This window comes from Macaca mulatta, chromosome 8 (genome assembly GCF_049350105.2).
Source record: "Macaca mulatta isolate MMU2019108-1 chromosome 8, T2T-MMU8v2.0, whole genome shotgun sequence".
Lineage (NCBI taxonomy): Eukaryota > Metazoa > Chordata > Mammalia > Primates > Cercopithecidae > Macaca > Macaca mulatta.
In genome coordinates this window covers 103,126,527-103,140,947 of record NC_133413.1, presented here as the reverse complement: position 1 = coordinate 103,140,947, position 14,421 = coordinate 103,126,527, and the positions used below count along the sequence as shown (strand labels likewise).

Sequence of the window (14,421 nt, the reverse complement as noted above, 5' to 3'; positions counted from 1 at the left end):
CTCTTTGAAGGCAGAAACTAAATGAAATTCACCTTCATATTTACAGGGACCAGCACAAACTCTGGAATAGAATGGGTGCTCAAATCAATATTTCTTTGAAAGAATAAATGAATGAATAAATAAATGAATGCAAGTGGAAGATAATAATTGATAACATATTTTTAAAATACAATAAATAAATTAATGTATCTTGTATATCAAAAAGTGTGCAAATTTTACTCTAGTTTGTGAGATAGTCCCATTTCTGGCACTAAGAGATTATTGTTTTTTATTTCAACTGTTATTTTATGTTCAGGAGGTACATGGGCAGGTTTGTTACGTGGTTAAATTGCATGTCACTGGAGTTTGGTGTACAAATGATTCTGTTACTTAAATAGTGAGCATGGTACCCAATAGGTAGCTTTTTGACCTTCACTCTCCTCCTAGCCTCTCTCCTCAAGTAGGTCCCTGTATTTGCTGTTTCCCTTTTTGTGTCCGTGTGTATTCAATGTTTAGCTCACATTTTTAAGTAAGAACATGCAATATTTGGTTTTCTGATCCTGAGATGGTTGGCTTAGGATAATGACCTCCAGCTACATCAATGTTGCTGTGAAGGACATAATTTAATTTTTTAATGACTACATAGTATTCCATGGCATATATGTATCACATTTTCTTTATCCAGTTCACAGTTGATGGACATCTAGGTTGAGTTCATGATTTTTGCTATTGTGAACAGTGCTACAATGACCACATGCATGCATGCATCTTTATGGTAGAATGATTTCTATTCCTTTGGGTATATATCCAGTAATGGGATGGCTGGGTCAAATGGTAGTCCTGTTTTTTAGGTTCTTTGAATAAGCCTTCAAGCTGATTTCGATGGCTGAACAAATTTACATTCCCACTAGAAGTGTGTAAGCATTCTCTTTTCTTCACAACCTTGCCAACATCACTTATGTTTTGATTTGTTTGTAATAGCCATTCAAACTGGTGTAAGGTGGTATCTCATAGTGGTTTTGATTTACATTTCTCTAATGGGTTAGTGGTGTTGAGCATTTTTCTTGTTTGTTGGCCATGTGTATGTCTTTTTTTGAGAAGTGTCTGTTTATGTCCTTTGTCCATTTTTTAATGGGGTGGTTTTTTGCTTGTTGATTTATCTAACTTCCTTATAGATTCTGGATACTAGACCTTTGTCAGATGCATAGTTTGTGAATATTTTCTCCCATTCTGTAGGTTGTCTGTTTATTCTGTTGATGATAGTTCATTTTACTGTGCAGAAACTCTTTAATTTAATTAGGTGCCATTTGTCTGTTTTGTTTTTGTTGCAGTTGCTTTTGGAGATTTCATCACGAAATCTTTGCCAAGGCCTATGTCTAGAATGGTATTTCTTAGGTTTTCTTCTAGGATTTTTATAGTTTTAGGTCTTACATTTAAGTCTTTAAATCATTTTGAGTTGACTTTTGTATATGGTGAAAGGAAGAGGTCCATGTTCAATCTTTTGCATATGGCTAACCAGTTATTCCAAAACTATTTTATTAAATAGAGACTTCTTTCTCCATTTCTTGCTATTGTCAACTTTGTCAAAGATCAGATGGTTGTAAATATGAAGCTTTTTTCCTGGGTTCTCTAACCTAGTCCATTGGTCTATGTGTTTGTTTTTGTACCAGTACTGTGCCATTTTGGTTACTGTAGCCTTGTAGTATAATCTGAAGTCAGACAGTGTGATGACTCCAGCTTTGTTCTTTTTGCTTAGAATTGGTTTGGTGATTTGAGCTCTTTTAGCGGTTCCATATGAATTTTAGGATAGTTTTTTTCTAATTCAGTGAAAAATGTCATTAGTAGTTTGATAGGAAAAGCATTGAATCTGTAAATTGCTTTGGGTAGGGTGGCCATTTTAACATATTGATTTTTTCTGTACATGAGCATGGAATGTTTTTCCATTTTTTTGTGTCATCTCTGATTTTTTTCAGCACTACAACTGAGATATTATGAAAGAGATCATCATTTAGGGTTTAAATCTGCTGTGTATAACATTTCAGGTAGTTTTTGGGTAGGTATATACACACATTACTTGACTCTGGCTCATTTAGCACACATTTATTTTTAAATATATGTATATCCTATATACTTTTTCTATATATTAAAAAATAATAAAGTATTTCTTCTTTGAATGTATCAAAAACATTTGGACAAATGATTTTATGAACACGGGTTGAAATATCCTGTTTGTATCACCCGGTAGGCACAATCATTGTCTTTGTTCTTCCTATATATTAGCCACTCCCAATTATTGCTCTGTATTAGGTGTACAAGTAAATCAGTGTTATTTTCTAGGAAACAGTTGTTTTTACTGAAATTAGAAATCAGAGCTTGCATTCTGCCAAATGAAAAGTGGATTTATTGCTATTGTGTTTTAGCACATACACTCTCCTCCAAGGTAAAACACTGATCTAAAATTTCATAATGATTGCTGAATAGTTTGAAAGTTTTTTCTTTATGGATCCCAACTTGTCACAAGAAATGAGTCATCTATTATAATATCTAGAATATTGAATTATTAAGCATCCATGCAGATAATTACTGGTAAAATTTATTATTCAAAATTTTTAAAAGTATCTTAGGTTCACATATTTGAAATGCTTTGAAATTTACAAAACTAATATACATATATTATTTCCTTCAAACCACACAACAAACATAAGGATATGTTATTGTCTTTAATTTATCAAAGAGGATAAAAATTAACTCATTATGTGACTTGCCATGACCCTGTTAATTCCAGGAGAACTCTTACTATTATCAGGACCGAGAACACTGGCATATGGTTAGTGGACAACTAAAAAATATTTGCCAAAATAAATTATTAAATATCATACAGCCAGAATCAGAAGCCTAACTCAAACCTCCTAAATTTAATATATTTCTCTACCACATCAGACTATTATTTTTCCCTTGTTTAACTTTAAGAGAGGCATATATTCAAATAATGTTAATTAAGATTAATTGTCACTGTAGCTCACCCACCATTTGAGCACAGAGCTGAAGTGTCGACATTGCACAAATTAAAGTCCATTCAATTCAATAGTACTGAGTGTCTATGACATAGGGGCAATGTACTAAACACTGAAAATGTGAAGATGAGTGAGACATCTGTGTTCTCAAGAAAATTGTAAACTAATAACTGAGAGAGAATGTAAGTGCAATTTAAATGGTTAAGTACTGTGATCAAAGTGTGGTAGCTAAAAAGTCAAGTATGGGCATCTATGCTAAAACTGAAATGAATAACAGTAGTGCAGTAATCAAGATGTGCTAGAGTATGCTGAAATAATGAAAAGCACAAAAACCTCAGAACGAACTTGATTTCTTGCTACTGCTACATGACCAACATATATCAGTTCTGGGTTCTTTACTGGGTTCTAGGTTCTTCCTTGATTTCGCTTTAGGATCTAAGCTGATGGATCACCCCCAGTTTTGAACATTATTGGTTGGCCAGAGGGTAGGGTGGGTAAAGGGGTCTGGAAGGTTTCCCATTAGCTACTACTACTTATGAATCATTTCTACTTATGAATCATTCATCAGAAATGTCACATGGACACACCTAAGCAGAAGAAGGCCAGAAAGTACAACCCTATCATGTCCAAGGAAGGCAGAGAACTATTTCACCAACCATGCTAATGACTACTACAAAGACTACAATAGGAATCAATACATTCTAAGTAGTGTTTAATGCAGTGAAGCACATGTTCTAATCCTGCATATGGCTCAAATATTTAAATTAGAGTTACTTCTAAAATATGTCTCTTGCTTTAGCCCTTTAAATTATACCCTCTCATTCATGGTATATCGAAAATAGAAAAAATTCACAAGCTCTAAATGCATATAGATGCCTGCATATGGGAATTGAGGAAACTAGGGATCTCTAATCAGGCACTTCCCCTGCCAGAACCACTGTGTTTACAGTGCCAGCTTTTCTTAGCTGAAAGTCCTTCTTACCCACTACACTAAAGGACTTCAGTTGGCTTTCTGTTCCAAAGCAGCAATAAATAAACAGTATAGCCCTGTTATTATTTAGCGCTTCCAGTTCTCACAGCCGGAAAGTTACAGCCAGTAAGCAGGCGATCTCCAGGAAAGTAAGTAAACAAAGTTTGGAGGGCAATAATACCATAGTGCCTGCAGAAGTAAGAGAACCTATGCATGAGGAAGAGCTGTGATCATGGCACAGAGTGGAGACCATGGGTCCTCCTGTGACAGACACTGCTGTAGGAAGACAATTAATATATTTTTGCTGATAATGATCAGAGGGAGAGGAGCCTGTGGAGTTCGTGTATGAGCTCGCGGCTCTCCTAACTGTGGAATCCGTATTCCAAGCCACAATAAATGGCAGATATTTTTATTGAATGACAGTGCTGTCCAAGCACTATGGAGTTAACTGTAGTTGATTTCTCTTTGTTTTATTTTTCAAACACTTGATAAATTGCTTGGTTTTTGAAAATGTTCTGGACTGCTAAAGAAATAAAAATGAAATCCAAAACCAGAAACAAAAACTCATACATAATAGATTTATTCATTATAAAGATGGTTAGATGTATGTAGGTCAGAGAAAGAGTTCTACTAATATTTTTTCTTCCACCTAAAAATCTACTCCTCTAGATGGAGATGGTCAAGGGGTTACCACCAGTCTGTTTCTTGCACTGATAATTTTTCTAGACATTAAATCTCTCCATCTGTTCCCAATAGAAAAAGAAAGACAGGACCACCAGACTCTACAGGGTACGTGGACTCTGCTTGTTTTAATTCCCTATAATACATAAGTGCACAAGACTCTGACAGCGTTAAACTCTGCAGTCTCCAGCATGTTGATTTTGCTACGCTATATATTTAATTTTCTTTTAAAAATGTATCGTATTTCTCTGAGCATTCATTTGCTTTTCAAATTATGGCTGCCTAGCTGAGGCTTGTGTACAAGGTGCCATGTAAAAGCATGTTAAAAGTAGATAAAAGCAATTTACCCTGCCCTCTAATTAGAGATGTCTCATCTTTACCACCGACAATAGCAGTATGCAGCTGTGGCAGTGGACAGAGAATGGGAGCTGGAGTGGGGAGAAATGGAAGATATGCTGGCTGAGGCAGAGTGTCACCTCTCCATTGCTCAGCTTGGGTGGGCTTCAGTGAAGACAGATTTTTAGTATTTCTTCTTTCCTAGCTCTGTTCATTTATTTCACATTAATAATTGAGCTTTTTAAAAAAGGGAGTATGTGGGGGTGGGGAAGCAGATTATAGGGGGAAAGACTGGGATTTTCTTAATGACTCGTTATATGGAATTTATTGTTGCCTAATTCTATAGCTCCTCTACCAATTAACATTTGTTGGGTGCACATCACTGCACTTAATATCATAAGGTTTAAAGTGGAGAAAACACACGACTTGCCCCTGGAGTTTGCAATTTAGAAGGGTTCTTCTTCATAGAGATAATATTTGGAATGTTATAATCATGCACAGAGAAAAGATAAACCTAAAATGTGGTCATCTTGGATTATACATGTTCAGACTAGGCTGTTTAGAATGAGTAAATGTTGAGAATAGCTTCGGTGAAAGAGTCATCCTGAGTGAGGGACACAGAATAAACCATCATTCCAGGGAAGGTACCATGACTGGAGGGAGTAGGTAGCAGCGTATGTAAGAACTGTTGAGGCCAGGTCTACTGAAAGGGAAGAACGATTCACAAAGGAACTTAAGTGTTGAGAGTACGCTAAAATGGCAATGTAAATTTAATACAATCACATGAGTTGATTTGATTTAACTTGAATTTGAGAAAACATACACTGGTGAATGTATGTTGATTGTATTGGAGGAGAGGTAAGTGTATATAAAGAAAAATTTAGCAATTTCTGAATGCTGATTAGTATGAGAAATTATGCTACAAATGAGAGCATATAGAGACTAAAATGTGTAGTAATTTGGTGTGGTCTAGAGTGGTTGCTGTAGAAATGGAGATGAAGAAAGATTAAACTTAAGTAATGTGGTAGGTAAAGAACTGGCCTGTAAGACTTGATGAATTTGAAAGAATAAAGGTATCAAAATACATTTATCAGGCAAGAATAGGGACAATAAAGAAATAAGTACGATATGCAACAAACACTTGTACAAGAAAGTAATGATTTCATTGCTCACACTTTAAGGAGCATCAATGGGGGTTGAAATATAAGATTGAAAAGATGTTAAGCAATCAAGGCTGGAGTGTAGATTTAGGAATTGTTTTACTAGTGGTAGTAGTTGGAGTAGAACAAACTGATGAATTATTTATAAGTAAGAATAAAAGTATGAAACATTTTATAGAATGAAATTTCAGGAAGTGGGAAAAATATGTGGAATGATGAAAAACAAGAACTTGAAATCAAGCAGGGGGTAACCACCAGTGCCAAATGCTGAAGCAGCTCCAGTGGAGGAGAGCTTCAAGAAGAAAAGTGTTTCCATAAAGAAAAGAAGAAAAGATTTTCTTAGAAGTAGAACATTGGTGAATCCCTTCAGCAGAGTGGTAGCAATGGAAGCCAAGTTGAGAGGATTAAGGAAGGACAAGACGGTAAAGAGAAGTGGCAGCAGAATGCTCAATCATTACATGCAAGGAAAAAATAGACTGATAGTAGAAGGAAGTGTTAGTATCATCAACTTAGTAATTTAAATAAAGCTTAGGGAAATCTGAACATTTACATTTTTTAGCAGGAATTAACCATACAAGAGTGAAATGCTAGAGGGTGGAATAAAAGTGAAATATATGTGTGTGTGTATTTCATGTATATGTTTGTATAACCTTGGGAAATATACATCTAGTCTGGGGAGAAAAGCCTGTTCGTTCAGATATGGCATCAGAATGATCTTAGAAAAGATAATTTTATTTTGTTTCTCAAAATAACATATGGATTTATATTGGTTCTGCTGTGATATCCCTCAGAACATTGCTAGGATGCAGTAAGAGTTTACAAAAAGAACTGTGTTGCTCTGCATAATATGTATTTTTTCATTTCTGGAGGAATCCAAGAGGAAGAAGGGAAGGATTCCAGAAATGGAGAGAAGCTGGACTCTAGGGATGGATCTGGGGATGCTCCACAAAGAGCAGCTGTGGAGGATGCAGAAGAGTTGGCTAGTGGGACATTCCCACTGAGGAGCGTGGCAGGGGGAATGTCTAATATTCACTAAGAAAATGCTTGAAATGTAACGTTTACATGAAGCTCCTCAAGTTTCCTTAAAATACAAATTCATGACTCTTTCTCTCTCTCTCTCTCTCTCTCTCTGTCTGTCTTTGGTATGTTAAAGTAATCAAGGAAAGGGATTTTGTTTTATAACTGGGTTACACAGGGGAGAGACCAGAATAGCTGAAAGCTGTGAGACATGAAGAAAATTCAAGATTTAGGAGACATGCAGAACATCAGTGTCTAGGCAAAATGGCAGACTGACCAACCCCCACACACTGAATCCCTAGAGATATTAGGACAGAGATATTGAGAAAAATTTACCCTTAAATTGTAAAGGACAAGGCAACTCAGCATATTGAATGCCTTGCTGGCAAACAGGGGCTAATATTTGGGATGCATATTGGGCATAGATACACAGAAAATAATTTATCAGTGACATTAATAATATGACATCTCTTTGTTGAGAATGTACTGCTGTCTTAATATCACAATTCTAAGGGGTCAACATCCAGACTAAACTTCTTATCTTACACATTTAAAATTATTTGCTAGGCTATATTTTTCTTAGAAAAAATGCGTATCTGAAATGGAATATTGATTTTTTTTCCTGGATCATACATAAAGACCATCAGAAATTAATTTTTGATAAAACACTGCTATACTCATTAGAGATATATTTTAATTAGATTAATTTTGCTTTAACAGTCCATGAGAAGTTACAAGTAACTTGCAATGAGACATTAACATGCATCATTCTTGATATAAGTAAAAATTGAAATGATTAGAAGTATACAAATATAAAGTATGTTGCTGGTATATGCAAGCTCAAAAAACTTTTACCTGATAGAATTAGCAAGAGCAGCTATGTTGAGCTTCTTTCAGTTAAAAGTCATTTTTGGCTATGTCTCTCTAAGGATAGAAATATCACTGCTTTTGATCTCATTTAGAATTCTGCTCACTTTTAGGAGTGGGGCTGTTTGGAAATGGTCAGCCATATCCTTACTGAATTTCCTAGGACTTGACTGCACCCATTCTAGTTAACAAGTAAGATATAATTACATATTGTATTATGACTTCTCAAAGAACTTATATTTTAATTTTCCTTCTTTTATGTTCATTATCTTCATTTGGACTACTCCAAGTGACAAAAGCGGTTATTTTTCTTCTATTCCCTAAACTGGACCACATAAATGCTCTTAGTTCCAAATCATATTCTTTAAGAAACAAGTGTTCACTGAATGATTTACTGCTTTATGTAATAGGTACTGTACAAGATACATGAGGCCCCCCACACCCTGAAAACAGATGTTTCTTCCTGGAGCTTGCACAATAGGAGAGAAATTTTTAATTTACCCTTTCTCAGTAAACCATTATACAAAACAGAAGCGAAATTGTGGACCCACTGAACTCAATCTGGCTGACTTGTGACCCCTACGTGTTCATAAACCCACTGAAATATATAACTTGCTGTTTATATTAAATATGCACCCAAGCATGATTAGATAAACATTGAAAGTAAATTTTAATTTTAACCATCAGTGGAAGTATATGGGGTGATTTAAGTCGTTCATATTAGTTTATTTTTATCAGGTGTTCCTCCTTGTCCATAGTGAAATACAATACAGAGATTATAGCCTATGGCTTGACAGACATCTTATAGTTGGTAACAGGACTAAATTAAAAGGAACAAAAGGAAAAAAGCAATAAATGAGGATGTCTAATTTTAAGATAAAGAAAAGCAAATTCACTCACTCTTCCAGGATAGCATCAGAGACAACATTAGAACCAAGAGTCTCAAAACCTTGCCTTGGATGGTTTGCGTGATGCTATGATTAAAGAAAAGGGGGTGGGGAACTAAGAGAGGAAGCCAAAGAGAAATAACTCAGTACCTAACGGCAATATTGAGATATTTTATTAAAGAAAAGGAGGTTTTGACCTTGCTGGTGAATAAAGGTGATCCGAAACATTTGCCAGATACAATTAAGGCCATAAGGCAATAATTACAAAAGTCAAGGAGCCCTTGCCATCTCCAAAGCATCATGTGTGGATGCAGGAACCATTACTAAGATCATGGGTAGTCAAGGAGAAAGCAGATACAATAAAGCTGTACCCAGCAATATAAAGGGACATACAAGTGGGTGTTGAACTTAGGGAAAAAGGCTCCCCATGACCTCAAGAAACGTTTCTGGATCTGAGATATCCATTAGCACATTTAGAAGGTACCTATTTCCATTATTGTGAAGGAGTTGTACATGAAATAAACAACTTTAAATAATACCTCCCTTGGTCAAACTGGATCAAGTATTCCCTGATGGAATTCATTCATCATCATTCAAACAGAATGGTTTGCAACTCAACCTGCCTAGTGTGGGGTCTGGAATTCCCACCACAGTCACTGTGCCTTAAGCACTGTTGCAGCAGAAGGACTTGAAGTAACACATGAATATATAATGCCAATTTGCATGTCAGCATGGATTGTTGAAATTGAAGTTAGTTAATTGTCACATTGTAACAGGAAAAGAATCCAAGTTTTGGAGCTGGGTGGGACTGAGCTTTCATCTTCTTTCTCTGCTACTTAACTATGTTATCCTGAACAAGATACTCAACCTCCCTGAGACACAGTGAACATGTAAAATATATATGTAAAATGTCTGGCAAGCATCTGATTCATGTAGGTACCCAAAATTCAATCACTTTCATTTTCTTTTGCTTCCTTGGAAGTTTAAAACAAAATTCTGAGGTAAGTTTCAATTAAAGTGGGTCAGGCAGACTGATTCCAGCAAGGTCAAAGCATCTCCTTTTCTTTAATAAAATATCTGAATATCTGAACAAGAAACAACTTCTGTTTTTCAAGGTTGAAATGATGAATTATTGAACTTTCATTGCTGTTTGTTTTCTCTCTTGACTCCTAACTACTACATATAAATGAGATATCTTGGTTTCCCACTGATATCTCAAATTCAGTGTTTCCCAAATAAAACATAATCTTTTCCAATAAAAAAGCTCTTTCTCATAAGTTCTCCATGGCTATTAATGGACCAACAGTCTTTTAGTTCTCTACCATATCCAAACATAAGTTAAAATAGAGTCACAGTGATTGTGTTTGTGATGGTGGATGGAGCAAGTTCCAGTATTCACCATCCTCTAGGGAAAAATTGAGAATCTGTGAGATTTTTGGATTATCACAATCTCTGGAAGATGCTATTCAAATTTAGTGGATATGGACCAGAGATGCTAACATACCTGCATTGCTAAGAACAGTCCTTAACATTGAAGAAATGGGAGCCCCAAATGTCACTGGAAGCCCCACTGGGAAATGCAAAGAGAATCCACCTTCTTCAAATGCCTATTCTTATTTTCTACTTTCATTACTATTTCCATTCTATCAGTCCAGGCTCTGCATTACCTTGAATCATAGCATGTTATTGTTGGAGAGAACTTTAAGGTCATCCACATCATGGAACTGAGGCCAAAAGGTTAGCGAACTGGTCTAAGTTATGTAACTACTTGGTTACAAAGTTTGACCTCACATCTGTTACCCTAGTAGACTTGCCTAAGATTATAATATTATCGAACCGTGCTCCACGTTCAAATTCATCCTCTACAGGACAGAGCTGACCACTAAATCTTAAAGAACCACTCCCACAGTATCATTTTTCTACCCATAACAGCCCCCCATGTTTTCCCATTACCTAGTAAGTACACATTCCTCAGCCTGGCATCCTAGACCACCCATGATCTGGGCCAACCAGGCCTTTTACTGGTATTCCACCCTACTCTCCTTCTGCCTTTTTTGAGTGACAAACTGTCCCCCTGGCTAACTCCCAAGCACATATTGGGCATTTATATCTTCCCTCAAGCTGTTCCCTTTGCCTAAAATATTCTCCACATTCTTTCCCTGTCAAATCTCTACTGACATTCAAATGTCTCCTCTCCATGAAACTTAAAAAAAATTTTCCTCAACCTGAAATGTTCTTTTTCTCTTTATCACCTTTAATACTTTAAAGTTGTTACTGGAATTACTATGGTTTGCTAGGCACTATAGCTATTTGAATATTTTGTTGTTTTTGAGGACAGAGACCAGCTAATACGCATAACATTAGCTGTATGATACTTTGCACATATAAGGTGCACAGTAAAAAGTTTGGAGATAGACACACAAAAGATCTAGCAGCAAATCTGGGAGAAAAAAAAAATCAGAAGATAAGACAAGCTTTCTGCTCTTAATTGTTCACCCAGGGAAAGCTTTAAAGCACTTATCTTCACACTCTCTTCAAGACTCCTTTTAGCATTATAATGGAAATTCATTGGAAATGTGTTTCAATTTAAACAACAACAACAAAGAAACAGAAGGGAATGACATCATTCTTGTTCTTTCTGTTGCCCTTAATGAAAGTTTCATTTATCTTTATCATCAAACCTATGCTGTCAGCAGTAAGGATGGAAGCTTCATTAATAAAAATCAGAGTAAGCCTTCTACCTTGTAGATGAAAATTCCTATATCAAACTGCAACTAACAGCCCGGAGAACTAATATGTAATCTTAAATGGGCACAACCAGTTGATTTAGAATTTGATTTAGAACCACAATTGTCGAAGCACAAATCTTGTTTTAAACAAAAACAGAAGAGGGTCTCACTCTGTCACCCAGGCTGGCATGTAGTGGCATGCTTATAGCCCACTGCGGCCTCTAAATTCTCAAGCAGTCCTCCCACCTCAGCCTCCTGAGTTGGCCAAATCTTTATAACATTTTTCTAACTATTCACCACTGTACAATCTGAAGCTCAGCTAAAAATTACCAATACCGTAGTGCTGGGGAGCAGAATCTAGTCTTCCTGACACTGGCCACTCAGTTCCAAGTGAAATGCTTGGTACATGTAAGTATATAATTATAAGTACATATCATATATCATATATAATTAAGTATATAAAGAGTATATAAGTATGTAACATTTTTGTCAGTGTGTGTGTTAAGAGTAATTCTGGACGTGTCTTCTATATAGCTATACATTTTCTTAATCACATGATTAATTAGGTCAAGCATAAATAAACTTAACTATATGGCCAGAATTTTAGGGTTTAAGAAGAGGCTCAAATAAACAAAAACATGCAAAAAGCCTAGAGTTCAAATTAGAAGAACAAATCTTTTTTTTTTTTTTTTTTTTTTTGAGACAGTCTCACTCTTTCGCCAGGCTGGAGTGCAGAGGTGCAATCTCAGCTCACCGCAACCTCCATCTCCTGGGTTCAAGTGATTCTCATGCCTCAGCCTCCCGAGTGGCTGGGATTACAGGCACGTGCTACCACACCCAGCTAATTTTTGTATTTTTAGTAGAAACGGGGTTTCACCATGTTGGCCAGGATGGTCTCGATCTCCTGACCTTGTGATCTATGCACCTCGGCCTCCCAAAGTGCTGGGATACAAGTATGAGCCACTGCACCCAGTCCGAAGAAAGAATCTTAAACTTTAAATCATGAAGCTAAGTAGTCCATTGTTTTATACTAATCTTTTAATATTGGTAATGCACAAAAATAAAGTGTCTGTGCCACAATTAAAAGTTTCTCAAAAGTTATTAGAATTTTTGTACAACGAAACTTTTTTGTAGTACTTGAACTAAAGTTATCTCATTTTTACGTAGTTGATTAGATTGTCATTTTTAGACCAGAGAGTAATTTTATAAAGGTGTTTTCTCTGAATTGAGAATAGAATAGAAGAATTCGTTTTTTAGAGCTGAAAGGATGTGATAAAAGGTAATCATTATACTATGCTGTAATTTAATTTTTTCCTACCAAAAATTACACATCCACTTTTACAAAGTTATGGCACAAACCCAAAAGATTGTATTCTTTCAATATGCAATTCATAATAATTTACGCTACTAGGTTTGCTGTCCAACTTTACATATATGAAAGATAATGTTATACCCATGTCATTATATACATTATGTCTTAAGATATTAGGTTGCATTATAGTATATCCTATCATATATAAATAGAGTTAAACAGTAAATAGGCAATTCGAAAAATTATTCTGTAGTTCATTAATAGCTTATATTATTTCCTGAAAATTCCTTTTTTTGGTAGAAAAAGGGCATGCCATTTCTCTGCTGGATGCTCCTTCAAGTCATGTTTACTGTAACCAGGAGATGAAATTTCCAAACAAACCCTGGTGTTTACAGCACTTGGAGAGGCATGTGGCCTGCCATTCCAGTCTCTGACAAGCATGTGCCCCACCTGCTTTTTGCTTTGGCTTAACAAGTTAGTTGGGCCACAACACAAGTGTGAGAACATGAGAATGTGAGATGCCACAGGCCAGGTGACATGCCAGTGCTGAAAAGCTGGTACATGGCAGGGTATCATTGTGTACATAGAAAGGCCACATGCCACCCCAAAATGTAGCAGCCACTTCTCCCAAATTAGATGAATAATTTTCCTTCCATTATGTTCTCACAAACATGTTGTAAAACAATGAGCCTTGAGCTACACTAAGTCCAAAAGTTCAGGGTTTCAAATGAGTGACAAGTGAATATTCATGTTTATTTCTGAGTTGATTGACAGGTAGAATTTTTTTTCAACTGTGCTTATGCATGATTTGAAACATACTATTTTAAGGCAACAAAAATTCTTCTCATAGGTATGAGTCTTCTGAGATGGCCAAAAGCTACAGAGCAGCAAATAACATTTTCTTATTTGTCTAATATAGCAGGAGAGAAGTTACTAGAATAAATGGCCTAGAATCTCACACAGTGCTTCCTAGTTTTCTCTGAATTTCATACCTCTGTGTGTGATCACCAGGCCTACGCTACTAATGCAACTGCAGTTGAATTCATTTCAAGTGTTGGCAGGAAAGGATAAGGAAAAAAGATTACATTTTAAAAATTCTGTTGGGTCTAGTTTGGGATACAGAATTCATAAATGTGCAGTGTCACGTAACCCAAGGTATTTTCTAAGTTTTGACTCTACTGCTGAATAAGTAGATGAACATAAAAGTTGAATAAAAGTTCTATATTCTCTTCCTCTTAACGATGGAAGACTCCATCTAAGGCCAAAATACTTCCAAAATTTTTGAAGAATTACCAATGAGAATTTCTTTCTTAAGAATAATTAGCAGAAATCCTGAGAGAATATGAAGGGCTTTTGTCTCTGCTTTCCAAATTGTAAGCAAGAAAATAATTGTGGAATTTGTGAAAATTAGCATTTTTTTCCTAGCATGATATATTTTCAAACTTACAGTTTTTAAAAGAAGAAAAATT

General features: G+C 35.7%; 1 long non-coding RNA gene across 1 annotated transcript in view; it reads left to right on the top strand.

The window, feature by feature from the left end:
- Nucleotides 1-10,164, top strand: part of LOC106999838 (uncharacterized) — a 74,977-nt gene extending 64,813 nt beyond the window's left edge. Inside the window, exons 2-3 of the long non-coding RNA XR_001446747.3 lie at nucleotides 4,633-4,752; nucleotides 7,010-10,164. This is a non-coding gene — a long non-coding RNA (uncharacterized LOC106999838). The remainder of the gene's footprint in view (nucleotides 1-4,632; nucleotides 4,753-7,009) is intronic.
- The last annotated feature ends 4,257 nt before the right edge of the window (nucleotides 10,165-14,421 follow it).